Here is a 19,587-nt window from a genome sequence, read left to right as displayed (position 1 = left end):
TCCCACTCTCTCATTATTTCTTTGCCACTGATTTAATGCATAAAAACTGTAATAAACAGCTCCTCCCAGTGATCGTCCTGGAACAACACTTCCTATTTCTTAGGTTTTTTTTTTTTTGTTTTATTTTCACTCCAAATATCCTGTATTCACAAGGAAAATGTCCAGAACGCAAATATCTGACTGCACATAAACAGATCCAAAGATGTGCTATTAAATTGTTCTGCCTTTAGTGGTGAACCAAATGCATCCTCCTGCCAGAAGATCCATTTTGTGACAATCCTCTGACTAAAAATACCTGTCCCCCCAGCAACTCTGATCCAGGAATTGCACATGACACGCTGTGAATATCTGCAGCGCTTTCCTCATTATCAGGAAGGATTTTTCTATTGCTGCTCTCCCAGTCAGAGTTTGTGCAGGAACGGAACGGCAAGGGGAAGGTGAGGAACAATTATAGGCTGCATCAGTCACCACACAAGGCATCATCATCCACCAGAAACCACAGTTCAAACAAAGCTGGAGACAATATGAGGTTTTTACTACTGGATACAGCCCAAAAGGTATTAAAACGATCTGACAAAACGTGCCATTGCCTTCTTCATTATCCATTTTTAGCCTTCCTACTCAAACCATTCATATTCAGCAATCACTGACCTGAGTGTGGAGACAACAAGCTCACATTTAGTTATCTTTCCTCTTTTTAACTTTTCAAGTATTTTCAAGTGTTTATTATGTTAGCAACTGTGTCAAGAATTAAATACATGGCAAGACTGCCACTGAAAATAAGCTTCATCATTCAGTCAAAGAGGTTAAAATTTTGGCTGATAACTAGAGTAACATAGTAAGGTTTCTAAAATCTTATGACTATATAAAATTATTAACTCAGATCTAATTCACTGCTTCTTATTGCATTTTCTGAAACATTAGAAAGACAGCATAACATCACTCATTTTATAGGCAGGGAACTGAAAGCACAGGAAAGAAAAGTAGCATTAGATAAGGCCATACAGGGGAACAGTGGCTGTATTTTAATAGTGACCAAGTTTTCAAAATCAAAGTTCATTCCCACTTGTGTTCAAATATATTCTAGACATTTTCCTTGTGGACAGAAAATATTTGGGTAAAAATTAATAAAAACAAAATAATTAAAAAACAAACCCCAAATAACAAAAAAACCTTCTAGTCTTCAAGTGAGACAATTTCCCCTTCAGCTCCTGACTGCATTTCCAGCAGCTACACAGTCCAGAGAACAACAGATAATGTTCAGGAGCTCCCCAAGAGCCCATTCCAGGCTTTGACAGAGCTCCTAGTTATGTGATTCCTGGCTTACAACCCATGGAAAGTTGCTTTTAACATCTGCTGCTCCATTAACACATCCAGCAACACCACGGAATCAGCAGAGAGCCCAGGGAACTCCATCCCCAGGGGAAGCTGCAGCAGGTGAGGAATTCAGCTGTGCAGCATCCATCCTGCCCCTCTCCATGGAGGTGCAATGCTGGTCTCACCATACAGAGTTTGCATAACTACAGAACTTCCTCCCAGATAAAATTCTGACCCTAAAAAAAAAATATTTTCTCTCAATTAACTCAGAACTAGGTTGGAGAATATATATTTCAGTAATATATAAATATGGTATTTTAAGTTCCTTTTTAAGCAGGGTAATTTGGGGCTTGGGTTTTACATTTTTTTATTCACCTCTCCAACTGGACTTGCTCCATCATAAGCTGATTAACACTAATTTAGCTCTGTTAGTGACCACTCGTGCCAGTCAAAGCATATCATGTGATGGAGGGACAACACAAAACAAAAAAGGACACAACTGAGGTGCATTAGTCAAGGCTGAATTTCTCAATACAACACTGCAAAATACTCAGGTCTTTCCATGCATTTCTTTCCACCAAATTAATTCTCTTAAAAACAACCAAATCTGCATCAAGTCTGACCTCAGGTCCACTGAAGTCCAACAGCTGACACATCTGGAACAGACATGAATTACAGCTGTAAGCAGCTACAGCACTCTGACAACCTCTACTAGTTAAAAGGAAACAAAATTTGATGTAGTACTAGGAGCTGAATTTTAGCAAAAAAACAGCCTTCAATCTTTATGCACCTGCCTAAAGCGAATAAACTCATGCATAGATCAGGAAAAAATCAAATTCAAATAAACTATTCATGAATCTTTGTTACTTATACATAAGGAATCCAATAAAGAAAGCTACTCTGGAAGCAAAGAATGCAATATAAATTGTGTTCCAGCTTCCGTTGCTGGATTTTTTTTTAACCATATCTCACCCCTGCTTCGCCCTGTGGCAACGTGTTTGAATAACTGAGACTTTTCTTAAGTACTCATTATTGTACAACAATCTATTCTGCAAATGATATTCTATCTGTCCAACAAGACAACAAAGAACCCACTTTCTCCTCCTCAGAGCATCTTTTACTATCAAATAAAAAGATTTCTTTGATGTCTGCTGATGCAGGACAACACAAGTTCTGTGCTGTCACATTGGTGTGGCAGTCTCACTGTAAGAACCCAAACACAGATTTCAGGTCACCCTAAATGCACAAGGAATTTCTGAAAGGGGCCCTGCACATGTGAGAACTGGGGCTGCTCCTTCAGCTCCTGACCTTCAGCCAGCCCAGCACTAAATGGACAACCATGGCTATTCCACATTTTGTTCCAGCCATTTGTGCAGCATTTATTCATCTGGACTTGCCAGTGACTGCAGATCTTTATTCATAACAAAAAGTAATTATCTCCTCACAAGGAAGTGAAGTCTGTGAGATTTCAGCGAACATTCTTCATTAATTTGTTGAATTAGCAGAAGAAAGCAGATAATCGCCAATATTAATGCTTTGCTGAGCAAGAGCCCTGACTTTAAGCACTGGGTAAGTCACCTGTAAATCCAGAGATCTAAATTTCATTGTCCCCAAATTAGCTTGATTAAAGCAATCACTACAAAAGCCAAGCACCTCAGATACCTCAGTGCTTTTTGGATCAGTACAAGCTCCAGGTAAAGTCTTTTATTTTTCCTAATACACCCACACATCCCCACCCCTGGAAAATGGGGCTTAAAACAATGTCAGAAGAAGCCTAAATTAAAGAAACAAAGGTTAGTGGCTGAGGATGAGGAATAAGTACTGCCTAGAAAGACACTAAGCTATTAATGAAAAAATTTCAGCATGTATTTTAGTAGTAGGGTATATAAAAAAAATCCAATATTAATATAGAGTTCATGAAGGTAAAACCAATCTTAGAAAGAAAAACCCACACAACTCTCCAACAGTTTAGCTTCATTACATTGATTGCAAAATCTTGCATACTTTAGGCTGTGTATATTTATTTTGTTCAAGTCTAACCTGCTGCCCAGTCCGCCTCACACAGCCAAGTGAGAATATAAAAAACACAAATACCACAAAAATGACAAATCTTCAAAAACTTCCCCTGGAAAAGATCCAGAATTCCCTCATCTTAACAGAATCTTAGATAAACACTGAATCCCTCTTTACTTCATAGTGGTGTTCTCATTACAAAGCCCTGCTAAACCACACTCAGTACTGACTCTGCACAAAGTGCTCCTGATTAAATTAGTTTTCATTGGCCCTTCCTTTTAATTTTTAACCTGCTGCAATAACTGACAAAATACAGCAGAGAGCTCTGCAGAATCTGATTAGTATGCCAGGGTTAGAGAAATTGCTCTGAAACAGAAATCACACACACTGGCCTGCAAGTCAAAGTCAGTGCCTATAGACTGTCAGAAATTAGGTTTTAAGCAAAGCCTAGATTGAGAAAAGATTACCAGGAAAGACTGAGGTAATATTTATATTAGCTTCTGTACATTCAGGAACTTCTGGGTGCATACAGAAGCTCCTGTATCTAGATTCCCATCAGTGAATAATTATTCAGGTTTAATCCATTTCCAGATTGCTTTTTATTTGAGAAATATCTGCCCAAGTTCCCACTCAACATCAGAAAAAGGGTCATTGTGCATTTTAAGGCAGATTGTGAGGCACATCTCATATCACTGCAAGGCAATTTCCTCTACACCGTTTCAAAGAAAATTCTGTTCTTTGCCACACCACTTTTCCTCACAAACCAGTAGAACTTTGTGTCAGTCAATCATTTCAACATTCACATAGCAGGTAAGAACACTGCACACTGCACAAGATAATTGAGTCAAAGTTTCTACAAGGAATTCCTCCAAGGCAAGAGATAAACAATAAATGGATTAATATTCCCTACAGAGCACCGTAATAATAATCTTTGAAGTTTCTCTACAGCTTTTAGTTAATTTATTCTAGAACCAACGGTGTAAATGCAAGCCTCTAACAGAATAAAAATCAAATTCCCACAAAAGTAGTTTAAGATCTAAGCATCTTGACAGTTTCCCTTTAAATCACATTTATTTCAATCCTGAAAAACCAAATTACTTTGATACATTTCTTACACTGACACTTTTATGCCTTCTCAGGACATCAGGGATATTCAGACTTTTGAACCAATACTTAAAAAAATATGCACTAAAGGTCAAGAAAACTTTTTTCTTTTTTTGGTAACACTTCTATCTCATCTTTCTAGGAAGGGTCATTACTTAACTCCTTTCAAGCAACATAAAGAAAAAGAAATGTCACCATTAAACGTAGAAAGAATTTGACTTCAAAACTGAATCACATAGAGTATCTGCTAGAAAAAGGAAAAAATTACTTAGGCTTTGCGACTTAAGAGATTAGAAGAATTTAGATCTCGAAAGATATCTTATTCTATAAGGAAAAAAAAAAAGAAAAACAAAGAGCACAAAGTATTCCTTACACATCAGTACTTTGTTTCAAAAACACACTTCTGTTTCTCACAAGACTAAGTTTTTTCAAGTTTCTCATCGATGGGCAAAATACAGCAAACAAAAAAATTCTGCCTTAGGAAGTAGCAACAATTCAACTATAATTGGATATTTACTAATGTTTTTTCCATTCTTTTCAAGCATTGGAACACAAGTCTTTTAGGGGAAGGAAGGCTGGAGAACACCAGAGAGCTTCAGCCCACCCTGCCAGGGGCCGTCAGTCCCTCTGCTCTGACACACAGACAGCTCCAGCGAGCCCTGATCTGTCAGCAGCCAGAAAACAAACACCTTTCAGTCCTGGAGCGTGCAAGAGAAAACCAAAACTTCTTTCAAAAGGGAGACTGTCTCAGGTTACTGGCACATAACTTGAAATAACAATTCCATAATTCTTCAAACTTGCTGTTTCCTAAGAAATGCACACTTCCTTTAGTACACCTCAGATCCTTCTTTGAATAGGCACTCAGAAAAATTCCTATAAATATTCCCTACAGCCTTTCTGGAAACTCTTTACAAACTCAGAGGCCACAAGCCTAGCTGACCAAGATTGCGCATATATAAATAATCTCTTTATTGTCTCCGTACATCAGTGTATAACTGCTACATACATATTTTCATATATTTCATTTCAGTTCCCTGTACTCAAAAGTACATCAGTAATTCTTATTTGCAAGAACCATCTTGACATTACTCAAAAGAATAAAGCAGCAGATGCTTCATTTTACAAACAAAAAAGTAAAAGCAAAACAATAACTATATCAAAAAACCCAAACAAATAAACAAAGCTAAAACTCCACACCTGTGCCATAGAACACTTGGAACACTTATTCCAGGAATATTTTTGTTCCCGGGACTTTCTGGTTCTGAACTGCTGGATCTTTGAACATTCACATTAATTAAATTAAAAAAAAATACTTGAAATCTATTTTGTTGGTTTTTTTTTTTTTTTTTTCTCCTGCAGAGGAGACACGTTTTGCTCTAGAAAAACTGAAAAACTGAAGTGTTCTCAAGAACTGGTTAGATAGTGAAACCCATGTAAAACACACATGCAAAGTGAGTGAATTTACACTTTCAGAGTTAATCACCCACTCAACTTCAAAATCTACACTTAATTGCTGGCATACAAAACACACCAAGAATGAAGTGTGGATACAGAATCACTTTTTGCTGTGGTGGAGTATCAGCAGTGCAGAAAACCCAGCTAGACCACAGGGGAAATTAGTATTTATCCACACACACACTTATGAAAAACAGCTGTTAGGAAACATGAGGGGAAAAAACCCTTTTTTGACGAAGGATGAAAGCAAGAGAACACATCCCAAAATAGCCATTTTCAAAGCATTACAAGTAGGTGGATGAAGCAAGTGAAAAGAAACCACAACTGGGCAATCAAGAAAAGCTCTTTATTAAAACTGCATAGGCTAGAAATGGATCAGGATAGAGAAGTAATTTTTATTTTTCCCTGGAAGCACCCCATTCTCCACAGCCTCTTTGCTCTCTACATGCATTTTTTCCTACTCCTTCCATGAAGACAAAAATCAAACCATCTGGCTTGTGCCAGACATGTTGTATCTGTTTTTCAGACAGCAGAAACTCATCAAGCACCTAATACATGTGATTAGCTGGTAGGAAAACAAGAATTCACTTTGACTTAAAAATATCTTTGCATTTGTTCTCATTCCATGCCAGGAGAAGCCTGGATACTTCTGCATGCTTATCTGCAGCTCAGAGAGGCTGAACAACCACTGAGCACTGAACATGCTGAGCACACGCTCACACATCATCTCTGGGCCAACACCTGGGTCTGAAAACAAGACCAGGCTTTGAGCATCGCAGCACTGCCTCTCTTGTGGAAGCACTTATATATAAATAATACTGAACAGGCTTCATTCTCAGTTGATACAGTAAAAATATGCAGTAATCCAACGTCTCACTACTGAAAAAAATTCCAGAGGTGTGTTTCTGTCATCATGTAAGTATCTTCCCTGTCTAATCAAAACTTTTAGGTTTTTCCCCCTTAATGCATGGCTGCAGTGGCTCTCTTACAGAATGGGGATGAGGATACAACTTCCTTTAATAGTTAAAGTAAGCAAGAGGCTGATCAAACCATTATTTTCTTCCACAGGTATTATCAGAGTCATCTAAATGAGTAGATCCACTAATATTTTATTGGGCTTCCATAGTTCAGCCTCAGACAGAGGCTAGAGCCAGAGGCACAGTGTACAAAAATTTCATTTTTGTACACAGGTGACCCCCAAGGTTTCAGTTTCCCCCTCACAGGGAGCTCCTTCAGGCAGCAGTGGCTCCCACAACAACTGCAGTGTCAACAGGAAGATTACAAAATTCTCTAAGCCCCCAACATAATGCTTTATTTGTTGTAGATACAAGGTGTCTATCTACAGCAGTTCAGTATTTTTTGCTGCTCCCTAATTACATTTCAAATATTCACGCAAGACATTATTTCTGTGCTAGAGCCCATACAGATTTGTTCCTACCAAAATAGTACTAAAACAAAGTTATTTGAAGCAAATCACCACGAGGAAAATATGCTTCTTAACGTGCCCAAATATTGTCATAAAAATCCCCAACAACTAAGCAAGGGAATAGTGAAAAACAATTAACTAATGTGGACAGCAAAACAACATAAATCCCTGCCTTTAGTCTCACCCAGCGTGATGTTTGTGATTCATAGATGTAAATGTCTTGGAACACATTTGTAAAAAGTCATGTTTAATAATTTAATGTGTCAATGCAGCCTGCAGCACCCACCTAAAAGTTCCTCTGAGACTTTACTAACAAGTTCATTTTTTCTCACGATTGGCATGACCAGTGGATTTCAAATTTCACATTAAAAGACAACTAGGAAAACTCATCATCTGCCTAGTGTTTTTTTTTCCCAGGGGATTTTGGATCACATTTAGTGCCAATGAGGCATCAAACTGGCTGCAGAGAACCAGCTGTGGTGGTGGTGGTGAGCTGCCCACAGGAGCTGACCTGTGTCACAGGGGACTGATCCCCAACAGCTTCCAAAGCTGGAATTTGAAAACTGGAAGAGTCAAGTCTTAAAAGGCACAAACAAAGATGCAGAAACTCGAGATCATTCAGTGTCACCTCACTCAGGACCGCTCTTGCCAAAGTACTGCACAAAATAAACTTCAGGCAAGCAACTCTTGCCTGCACTTGGGAACAATCCGCATTATACAAACACAGCGACAAAGGGTCAGTGTAACCCACATCTCTGCTGCTTTAGAACACACTGACATCAGCTGTGACACAACCTGAACTGACATCAGCTGTGACACAACCTGGGATGCTCCACAGGAGCATTTCTCTTAGGCAATCTGGAATAAAGCAGTAGTTTCAAAGTGTAAAAACTTCCTCGAAGCCCCACATACAAACACCATCTGCTCTTCTGCAAAAGGTATAACATTTGAAATAACATTCTTTTCTCTTCCTCTTAGTATACTCCATCATGAAGAGAAAACTTTATTTATATAAAGAGCCCGCAAAATGAAGTTCCATAAAAACAGGAACATATGGCCAAATAATTCTGAATAGCACTTAGCATATTCATCTGTAAAATAAGAACTATAATGGGCAGATAAATACACCCAAGTCTACTTGGAAATTGCCAGTATACACATGGTTTTCTGCAAATAATTAGCTTTTTAAAAATTTTTTTCACCCATCACTCTACATTACAGTTTTTCTACAGTTAATCTTTTTAAACCACAAACTTGGCCCGTGACACCTTATATCATACATATTAACAGCCTAACTCAGTGCACAAAGAAAAAAAAATCTTAAGTTTTATAACAGTTAAATTTTTACCACCATTGCAAGACAAAGCTTAAAACAAATTTATGTAATCTCCAACACGAACAGAAATACAAAATAAATGCAGAACTTTTACAGAACTACTTGGAACATAAAAATAAATGCCTAAGAAGAATAATAACTAAAAACAGTCCTGAAGGAAAGTATGAATTCACCTATGAATTAGTTTCTGCTATTAGTAAGGAGAAAAACAACACATGGTCAAACATCTCTGTCTTGCACACTCACTGCTGCAGGTTTTTCTGTAATTACAGCCTTCAAAATCATCCATCATCCAGCTGTTTCTAAGCTGTTAAACATTTGTAAGGAAGTGTGCAATCAAAGTAAGTGGCTTAAAATTTGTGGACTGAGCCCCAAAACCTCCACTTTTTCAGCTTCCTCCAACACTTACACTGAGCAATACAACAAATATCCAGCTCTGTCTTCAGCACGTATCATGAAACTTTCTGGATACTTGCACATAATCCCTTGAGACAAGAAGCACAATCACCTTCAGACACTCAAAAATCCTTCCAGCTGCAGACTCTTCCTGCTGTAATTTGCTGCAGTTTTATAACCAGCTGGTCCTCATCATATACATGATTTGGTTCACCAAACCCCGCTCCCTAATCAATCCCCTGGTCATTGCTTCAGTATCCTCTGGGATTTAAGAAAAAAAGACTGGTTTCACTGAGTGATGTGCTCTTAGCTTGGCCCTTTCCATTTATTTTGATGATCTCTCATCACACCGAAGGCTGATTCCTGACATGCTCTCCATAAAGCTGAAGAGTTTATACAAGACAGGCATATCTTATTTGACTTGTGCTGCAGCTTGACTTCTGCTCATCCTGTCAAACTGTGTCAAAGGGAGAGTTGGTTATTTTGATGTTCCATTCTTTTATTTCTCCTCATGCTGCTGTCACAGTTTAACCCCCAGCAAAGGGGTCCAACCCAGCCCCACACAGCCACTCTCCCACTGTGAGAAGACGGAGAAAATCAGGAAATTGAGAAAGGCAATGGGCTGAGATAAAGCCAGTTCAACAGGTGAGGTAAAAGCTGTGCATGAAAGCAAAACCAAACATGGAATTTGCTCCCCACTCCCCATGGGCAGGCAGGTGTTCAGACAGCCCCAGGAAAGCCTGGATCCATCACACCTAAAAATGACTTGGGAAAGTACGTGCCATCACTCCAAATGTCCCCCTTTTCTGCTTCCCTGCTTTATTCTGAGCACAACCCCACTCAGTCTGGAATATTCCCAGGGTCAATAGGATTAGCTATCCCAGCTCTGACCCTTCCAACTCCTTGTGCATCCCCAGCCTCCTCACTGGTGGGGTGAGGAGCAGAAAAGGCCTTGGCTCTGTGCAAGCACTACTCAGAGCTAACCAAAACATCCCGTTATTATCAACACCATTTCCAGCACAAATCCAAAGCACAGCCCTGTTCCAGCTACTAGGAAGAAAATTAACTCTATCCCCAGCAAAACCAGCACAGCTGCCTACAATTCCACTAAGCCTAAGACCTGAAAGCATTGACTGCTAAAGGCATGTAAAACTGAGCACAGGAAAAACCTCAGAACATTCCTGCTGGCTCTTCACTGCAGGAGATAATGCATTATAACACAGATTTCCCCCAAATCTCTGCAGGATCTACAAATCCCTCCTTGCAAACCCTCCAATAATTCCCACATGCGCACAGTATGTTCTGTTACCACCCTGTTGTATTCAGCAGATTTCTATAGTAGCCCAAGTGTTCTCTTCTATGAAACTTACTCAATGACGGCAGGATTCGGTTGGTTTTTTAATTTCACCATTCTTTCAGATTCTGAACTTCAACCTCCTTAATTTCCACAGTACTTTCATGAAAACCTGTAGGAATCTTAGCAACTGGCACATTAATTTAGTATTTAAAATGGCCAAGACCTCCTAATGCAGAAATTGAGTGTAATGATATCTTTGCATTGCTAAAGAATTGTTAGCCAACCTAATTTTTCAACCTTCAGTACAGTTAAAACAAATTCTTGTTTAAGAATTCTTTGTTTTGGGGGTTGGACTATAGGATTTCCAGACATCTCTCCCAACTCTAACTATTCTGTGATTCATCATTTCCAGGCATTTTAGACATCTAAAAGTCTTCAGTTATCCATCAGTTCTGTTCTAATTGCAACAGTCTCCTGGGCTAACCATATTTTATGATTGTCTTTTTATGCAGATGCAAGTATTTAGATACAGGAAAAATACTCTGATCATCTGCTGTGACTTGTATAGCAAATGGACACATGCCCTCAATTAAGTTTTACTTAGGTACATCTTAAAGGAATAATACAGTATTTGAATTAAAATTGTCCTTTGATGAATATCCTACCATTATGTGCAATAAATTACCCTCTTGCTGAAGATGCAGTTCTTATTTCTACTGCAAATGTGTCTGGCTCATATTTTAGCCACAGGATCTTGATATCCCATCATTTTCTGCTTCATCACAGAATTTCAGTTCACAAGGCACATGCTTTAACACTGCAATCAAGTCCCTCCCCTCCTTTCTCTTTGATAATATTTAACATATTGAGCTCTTAGAATTTCTCCCTCAGGAGCAATTTTCAGCCCTTATTCATTCTTAGAGTTCTTCTCTGAAGTCTCTTTGACTCTATCCTGCTTGAAGCATGAACACCCAAACTTGACAGAAAATTTTGGGTATGATCTCACTAGTGCCAAACACAACGACACAGTACATTTCCTGCCCAGCCACATAGAGACTGGGTCATGCTGGAGCTTTTCCACAAGTTCTCTCAAATTAATCTGTATTTCCATGGTAAACAGTTAACTGAGAAGCTAAAAAGCAATCCAGAGAAAACTAAACAACAGACTCCACAGTTCTACCAATTCAACTTCCCTGTTGCTTATATCCCCCTCCCTACACACGTTTAGGAGACACATCTCTCTGATTTTCAAGCAGAAAGCCCAAATTAACTGTGTGACTGCTGTATCATTTGGCTGTGGATAAAGGTGGAATGATGTACTTAGTAGTGCATAGAGTTAACCAGCCTGAATTCAATATCAAGGCTTACTGAGGTCAACAACCCAAGTCAATAGTGTTGTATCATCGATTTTCAACACAAGTAACAGATCAGTAATAAATAACAGCACATTCACATTTTTATTCAGTTCCTATTCTGTGCCTAAGATATCCACGAGAATTATAAACACATTTGTACAAGAAGCCAGAAGAAGCAGTGTTGGTGAACCTTCACTTGCCTACTTCTTGACTATGTTTTCAGACATGCAGTCTTGGTATTTTTTTCCCTGCTAGATCCCAACTGACCAACAGCTCCTATGGCAAGATGATGGCCAAGAGAAAACAACCCCTTTTCTGCACTCGGCCTGGGCTGTGACAGGTGTACTTGATTATCAGTTTTTTTGAAACTGTGCAGGTACTGGAGGATGAACAGTGACCTTTGCTGCTTCCCTGCATGGCAGCATTAACCAGGCACGCTGGCAGACCCAAGAGATGCACGCCTGAGGAGGAACAGAGTGCTGTGACACACGTGGTGCCAAGTCTTGGAGAACACAATGCTTTCTTTTCAACTGATGATAGAATCACAGAACCTCCTAGGCTGGAAAAGGCCTCTAAGAACATCGAGTCCAACCATTAACCCAGCACTGCCAAGCACTAAACTGTGTCCCCAAGTGTCACATTTACACGTCCTCTAAATTCCTCCAGGGATGAGAACTCCACCTCTCTCCTGAGCAGATTGTTCCAGTGCTCAACAGCCTTTTTCTGTGAAGATTTTTTTTTTTCCAACATCCAATCTAAACCCCTCCCAGGCATAAGCAGTTTCTTCTTGTCCTTTTCCTTGTTATTTAGGAGAAGAGACTGACCCTCACCTGGCTAGACACTCCTTTCCCAGTCAGAACACTGAGTTACTTACTGGAGGCAATTTCCACATTAGTATCTATTCTGGATCCCACAGCTGCACACAAGGCCTATTTCACAGCTGGATTAATTGCAAACCAAAGTATGATCTGCACAAAAATGCCAAACAGGATCCCAGTCCTGCTAAGTTTTAACTTAGAGCCATCTATCAATGACATCCTCATATTACATTGCATACTCCTAATGAACTCATTTATAAATGTATTTATAATGCATGTGTCTAAACACCAAAGCAAACATCACAGGGGAGGAGAGGGTTGGAAAAGAAGAAAATGAAACCAAACAAAATGAGAAAGCATAACACGTCCCAAGAAGAGTTTAGGCAATTCTATACTGCAGGAATGCTGGCCTTGGCAACAAAATTAAGTTTAGAGTAGAAGATCCAGAGCCACTGAAAAAGTCTGAGGATTTAGAAATGTCTGTTTGACAGATTGCCATAATGAAGATCTACAGCACACGTTCCCTGGAGGATTACACGCGAATCACAAAGAACTTCTGAAATAAATCTGTTTATTAAGGGGGAGATAAACCACTTTGAAGGTCTATTTTTGTCTGGTTTGTGTTCATACCCTGAAGTTATTTAAAAAGGGGGAAAAAAATAATGCAGGTATGTACCACAGCAGTGACAAGCAAAGACTTCAGCTATGAGGATTAACAGAGCTGGAGTCATATGATCCAGCATGACTATGGGAGCTGCTACCAAAAACTGCAGCTTGTGACATGCACATGAACCATGAGCATCCTTCTATTAACTTAGACAATCCTGACTTTCTTCCCACTTAAACCTTATTTTCTGCTTCAGATAAACAACCTGGACCGAACTCTTCAATGCAAAAAAACCAGTTTTGCATTATCACAAACAGAATAATTGCTTCATCATCAAACAATGTGACCTGTTAGTAACAAATGTTAAGGATGTGAAAAAAAAGCTAATTTCAGATAGACACTAAAACCAAGAAATACCTGATGAAACTTGGAAAAAAGTGTGTTTCTTTGGGATAATTTTTTAAAGAAAATGTTGTGTGCGTAACTCTAGGGTTTTTAATTAAAAAATTCCAGCAGAAAAAAAAAAAACTGCTGAAGGTAAGCTACAAAAGATCACTCTTAGGCTCGTTTCAGGTGATTAACTTTATGTTAGATTATCATACAGTTAAGACATCTACTAGGAATGCGATCCGTGACCAAAATTCAGGAGACACTCTTTAGTATTTTGATGATAGCAGAGATAAATGCTGTGTTATGGATGTACTGGGACTCATACAAGAGCTCTTTAGATTAAAATTCTAAAAATACATACAGTTATTGCTTGATATACAGGACTGGCATCGTTACGGTTCCAGTCATCTAATGCTTTCCATATGCTAACCACTGAACAAATAAATTTGCCTGTAAATGCAAGAAATATGTACCGAGCAATAAATAAGCCAACATGAAACAGGCCGTTCATATCAGGGTTAAAAATCTAAATTCTTTATTTCTTCCCCGAATATTTCTGTCCTGATGACTCAGCAACAATTCCGCAAGTTTCAGCTGAAGTCAGCGAGATGCCTCGAGTGCTGTTTTGCAAGTGTCAACTCCACGCTCGTTACGGAGTTTATTTTAATTACAATTTTGAGGCCCTCTCAGTTACAGGAGACGAACACCTGCCGAAGTCAAGGAGCTCTGCATGGATGCAGAAACCAGGACATCGAAGATCACACAGAAGGGCGACAATGGCAATGCTGTCCTAGACTGAAAGTTGTGAAATTTCCCGGCTGCGCTTCTGGTACCCTGAGCACCCCCAAACTCCGAGGGGAGCGCGTCCGGCCATCCTCCGACTGCGCTCACGGCTTGCAGAAAGTTTCCAACCCGTGACACAGCTCACTGTGTTTGGGGAGTCTGTTTCAATATTTAGTAAACACAGCATTCAGTTTGTAAACTCAAGCGAAAGACACCACGCTGGTGTCCCGTTTCTGGGCGAACAGAAAGCAAAGAGCAGGACACGGAGCGGCTCCCCGCGGGCAGTGGGAACCAGGGATGGAGAGAGAGCGGGAGCTCCGGGCTGTGCGGGACCGTCCGCACGGTGAATTTACCTGTCCCACCCCAAACCACCTCCAGCCCGGAGCCCCGCAGGAGCAGCCGCGGATCCTTTCATTTCCCCGAGTTCTGAGTTACTTTTAGAGAAAAAAAAAAAAAAAAAAAAAACACGCACGGAGCTGACCGAGCTCTCCTCCGCGCTGACAGCTCCTCCGCGGGGTCGGGGTGAGGAGCCCGGGTGTCCCGCCCGCCCCGGTCCGCCCGAGCCGGCGTTACCTGCGCTGCCCCGCGGTACTCGCGCTGTGCCCGGCAGCACCCGCGTGCCCTGCGCGGTGCTCGGCGTTACCTACGCTGCCCTGCGCGGTCCCTGGCGGTAAATGCCTGCAGCCGGTGGTACCCGCGCTGTGCCCGGCGGTACCTGCGCTGCCCCGCGCGGTGCCCGGCGCCGCACGGCCCGGCCCGGCCCGCCCAGGGAGTTTTCAGCAGCCGTAAAGCGGAGCGCGCCCGGCCCCGGCCGTGAGGGGCCACCCCGGGGAGCGCCCGCGGGGCCGCGCCGGGCCCCGCCGGGACGGGACAGAGGGGAGGGCGTTCAGGGGACCGAGGAATGGTTGGGTTGGGAAGAGCATCTTGTTACAACTCTTGTGCCGCCAGCAGGGACACTTGCTACTAGGGCAGGGTGCGCAAGGCTCTGTCCAGCCCGGCACTGAGCACTGCCTGGGACGGGTCAGCCGCGGCTTCTGTGCGCAACCTGTGGCAGGGTCTCACCGCCCGCACAGGGAAAAGTTTCTATCATATATCTAATCTAAGACTAGCTTTTGGTGGAGAGAGGGTATTCTCCATCATATCAATCCAGCCCTTGTCAAAACCCCTCTGTTAGCCCCTTTAACTAGAAGGAGCTCTGAGGTTTCCTTGGAGTTCTCATCTCCAGGCTGAACTCTTTCAGCCTTCTGTACCATTTAACAGACAATGGTGGTGTTCAAGCCTTGTTTTACATCTTTTGTGGCGGGATAATTTCTGATGTGCAGCTTTTTGTGCCTGTACAGGTCACAGCCCCGGAGCTGGGAGGGGAGATGAGAGGAGCTGAGCTCACCCCTGGCTCAGGTTATCCCACATCCAGGTTATCCCTGAACATCCGAGCACACCTGAAACCAAACCCTGAAGGATCGAACCACACCAGAGCGCAGTTCAGTAGGTGTCTGAACTGCTGCAATTACACTGCTCGCACAAAGCCTCTTAGCAGGTAAACTTTGATCTTGAATGCACTGCCATTACAATACTGCCTCCTTAGTAAAACAAATTTCCCCGACCCAGATTAATGACTTAGTTCTGGTTGGAAGCGTTTTGCTGTTAATTCTGTCCCTAAATCTACAATTTGTCCTGTAATCCCGGATGCTACCGCACAAGGTACAGGGCTCAGCTGTTCAACAAAGGCAGGAAAAGCATCAGACTGGTAAATTTCACTCTCTGAAGTCAGGGCTAGTATTGTTTAAAGGAATTAGTGATGGAAATGTTCATTATAAGGAGAAATATGTCCAGCCACGTTTCCCAGAAAGACGCTTATGAAAGAAAAAAAAAAAAAAAACCTTTAAAATGTTTTCCCTACTGAATAAAAACTACTATTGGAATAAAAGCATCTTAGCCCAGCAGCTGCTGCAGAAAAGGCAGAAAACAAAGTCTTCCAGGCATATGGTGCACATATAAGCAGACAGAAAAGCAAATTTCAAGCATCTATAACAGAACTGGCTTCTGCTAATAAAGTATTAATGGGAAAGTCTGGCTGGACTGCCATAGCTCTGAAAACAATTTTAGAAAAAAACAGAGCAATGTGGTCACTACAGAGCAGGTGAACTAGTCTACAATCCTCATTGATAAAGTACTTTTTTCAACATTAAGCAGAAGTAAAACAGCTGCAGCTGGAGGTGTACTTTTCATGCCCAAAGAAATCTGTCAGGCTTGTAGGTGTACAAATGCATTCGCCCAAAGCATGATTCATCAGTTTTTATTCACAATTTTTTCATCTCCTGCAATAACATGTTATAACTCTGCTCCTTCCTACATTCTTCTCTTTTCTATACCACCCCCAGGTACAAGCCATGGCTATAGACTGGTTTTATTCATCACTTCAGACTTGATATTTTGTGCTGTGTAGCTTAAGCCAGTCATGCCCATTCCGTGAGAAGGGCTAAAGCTGAAGTTTAAAACAGACTTGATACCACCACAGTTCCACGTTTCCCTGCTTCAGTTGTGAACTGCTTCTGGATAGTCCCAAGATTGGCACAGTGTGAGCTGACACTGCAGCAGAGAAATCATCTCTAAATGCAAAGTGCACCAGCCATGACTCCACATGCTTTCACACAGGGCTCCAAACTCGTCAGAGTTTGTTAGGAAAGCTGTTTGGAGTCTCCTGACTCTGCTGCATCTTAGAAATTCCTGGACAGGTCTCCTAATTACTAAGCAATAGTCAACAGTCAGTCAAATACAAAATTCCATTAACTTTTAGCTAAAGCCAGGCTACCTTTGCTGCCCAGACCCTTGCCTTCCTGCTGCTGTTGCAAGAATTCCTCCCTTCCCCCCAGCATTTTTACCAAGGATTGGCAAAAGATCATCTAAGATCACAGGCAGAGAGCATTTGCTTACCACAGTACAGAGCTGCAACCAAAGGGAAAAGTTTTAGACAACTGGCAAGGCTTTTTTTTTTTGTACTGAATCACAACCACACACTCTAGAAGTAAGTCACAAGAAAAAAAAAAAAAAACAAAAAACACCACAACAACAACAAAAAAATCGAGTGGTGCCCCAACATTCAGGGAAACAAATAGATTTACACTATGAAGAAAAACAAACCTCCAAGCAACTACATTTTGCAAAAACTTACTGTGACCTGTCTAGAAAAGGACATGCAAGATAATAAAATATAAACTTAAAACCTTCCCTAAAACTTTGCTGAAAGGAAACAGTGCATGAAAACCATACATCCCTAGAACACCAGAATTGGTGCACACCATTCCTTATCAAAAAAATATCTGATAGTTTGGGGATGACCATGGAAACATGGGAAAATGGAATATTAAGTTTAAAGAGATTTCATTGACTTGAGATCCTGGATAAGGCAGTTTCTGAGTTGTTTTATGGAAAGTCTAGCATAGAATAACTTGGGTTGGAAGAGACTCACAAGGATCATCGAAGCCCAGCTCCTGGTTAGGTTGAAAGGAATCCACGTGATGGTTTTCAATCCTGAGTTTAAATGGCTGTTTATAAGAAGAAGTTTACTTTCCTTCTATAGGTGAAAGTTGGGTTGGTTTGTCTCTTTTTGTATTTTTTACCAGCCTGCAAAGTGATTGAGCTTGAGGCATTCTGTGCAGCAGAACTGCCACCTCGTGGTTCCCTTAATCCTTGCTGGGTTTGATGCTGCCGTTTTGGGTTGTATTCGATTAACTAACAGAAAAATCTAATTTTTAAGAGAGTTGTGTCTACGACCCATATAAGAAAGATCCTACCTGGTTGCCATGCTGGTGAACTGACACTGTGAAGGGTGACGTCCTCTCCCTTGCTGGAGGACACTGATCAATGTAGTTGGCAGGACTATTTATTCCAGTGCAGGAGAAGGAGAGCATTAAAACTGTCATTTTAAAGGTCTGAAAGGGACCTGCAGTCCTGCCCCTTATCGCCCATTCCCGCAGCTTTTAATCAAGGAAGGTTCTGAGACCAAGAGGACTGGTAGGCATGCCTGGAATGTCAAGTCCTGCTTCTTTACACAGGCTAAAGGCACCACACATTTAAATAACAGAAGCCCACTTGAGGAAACAAGAAATTAAATACCTTTAAAACCATCTGCTAAATGCAGTTTGAAAGACTAAAATTCCTTTTTATGGGCAGTCTCTGCCTTTTATACTGAAAAATTAATTGGATATATGTATTTTACAGAACAAATCCACGATTCAGCAAGAAAATTAATGAAATGAAGAGACAGTTGGAGCTGCTGCCAAGAACAGTCATTTCAGACCTAGCAACCTTGGAAAATGACCTTTTAAATAATGAATTTGGAAAAATAACACTACAAAGCAACAAAAATGAGCGTTACCTACCTATAAAGTCTGCTAATAGCAGTAGCTTCCAAAGAATGAAGACATTAAATGGATCATGGGAACTGACTAGAGCTGATGTTCCTGTATCAGGCATCCTGAGCGCTGAACTGCCTCACTGCACCTCCTGAGGTAACTCCTGGTTAGCTCAGGGAATGTTTCTACCCCTGTACAATCAAGCACTCTCATCCAGAGGACAGGAGTGCACAGCTGTATGGTTTTAAGAAAGTGAGAAGATAACAAAATTAGGCCTAGAAGGGCTACCATGGCTTCCCCAAGTACTTAGGAAAGGGCAACTAAACAAGGAGGAATGCAACATACTTAGACAAGCCATTATTATTCATCATCCCATAGGCAGTGAAATACCTCGCTTAAAAAGGCTTTTAAGCACACATGCTTTACACAAGTGGAAGAATTGGTCTGATTCATGTTCAAGTACTGTTTAAGTAGTCCATAGTGATGCAAAACTTAATTTCTTTTGGGGTTCCGCAGTACACCTGAAATTTTTCTATCCCTTGATTCATGCCTTACAAAGAATAACTAGCAAAAGCAGGAAATTCTAATTTCTGGTCCAAGCTTAAAGTAGAGCATGATTATTCTATCTGTAAAGGAAGTGACTCCCTACTTAATCGAATTTCCTTTAAACTCTGAAATCTATCATATTGAAATGAGATGGAAGTCCTGTTGCTTATCAAAGCTTTCCTGCAGTGGATTCTCCCCACCTTTCCCCTCCTACTCAATAAAGCTGTATCTTTAAGCAGCAAGACATAGTTCCTCAAAGTCTTGGTACTGGAAGGGGCTTTAATGTCTTTTAGAACCTTTTCAGGCTGAACAACCCCAACTTTGCCTGAGTCCATTGGAAAGATGCTCCAGGTCTCTGATCATCTTTGTAGGACTCACTCCAGCAGGTC

The 19,587-nt window shown here is 40.9% G+C and overlaps 1 protein-coding gene across 1 annotated transcript in view; it reads right to left on the bottom strand.

The window, feature by feature from the left end:
* The window catches only part of NAALADL2 (N-acetylated alpha-linked acidic dipeptidase like 2), a 401,015-nt gene extending 386,100 nt beyond the window's left edge, over positions 1-14,915 (bottom strand). The window contains exon 1 of the mRNA XM_058031067.1: positions 14,871-14,915. The gene's annotated coding sequence lies outside the window, so the exon portion shown is untranslated. The remainder of the gene's footprint in view (positions 1-14,870) is intronic.
* Between the last annotated feature and the right edge of the window lie 4,672 nt (positions 14,916-19,587).

Source organism: Melospiza georgiana, chromosome 10 (genome assembly GCF_028018845.1).
Source record: "Melospiza georgiana isolate bMelGeo1 chromosome 10, bMelGeo1.pri, whole genome shotgun sequence".
In the NCBI taxonomy this organism is placed as follows: Eukaryota; Metazoa; Chordata; class Aves; order Passeriformes; family Passerellidae; genus Melospiza; species Melospiza georgiana.
The sequence above is the reverse complement of the archived record's forward strand: the minus strand, read 5'-3'. Positions and strand labels throughout refer to the sequence as shown.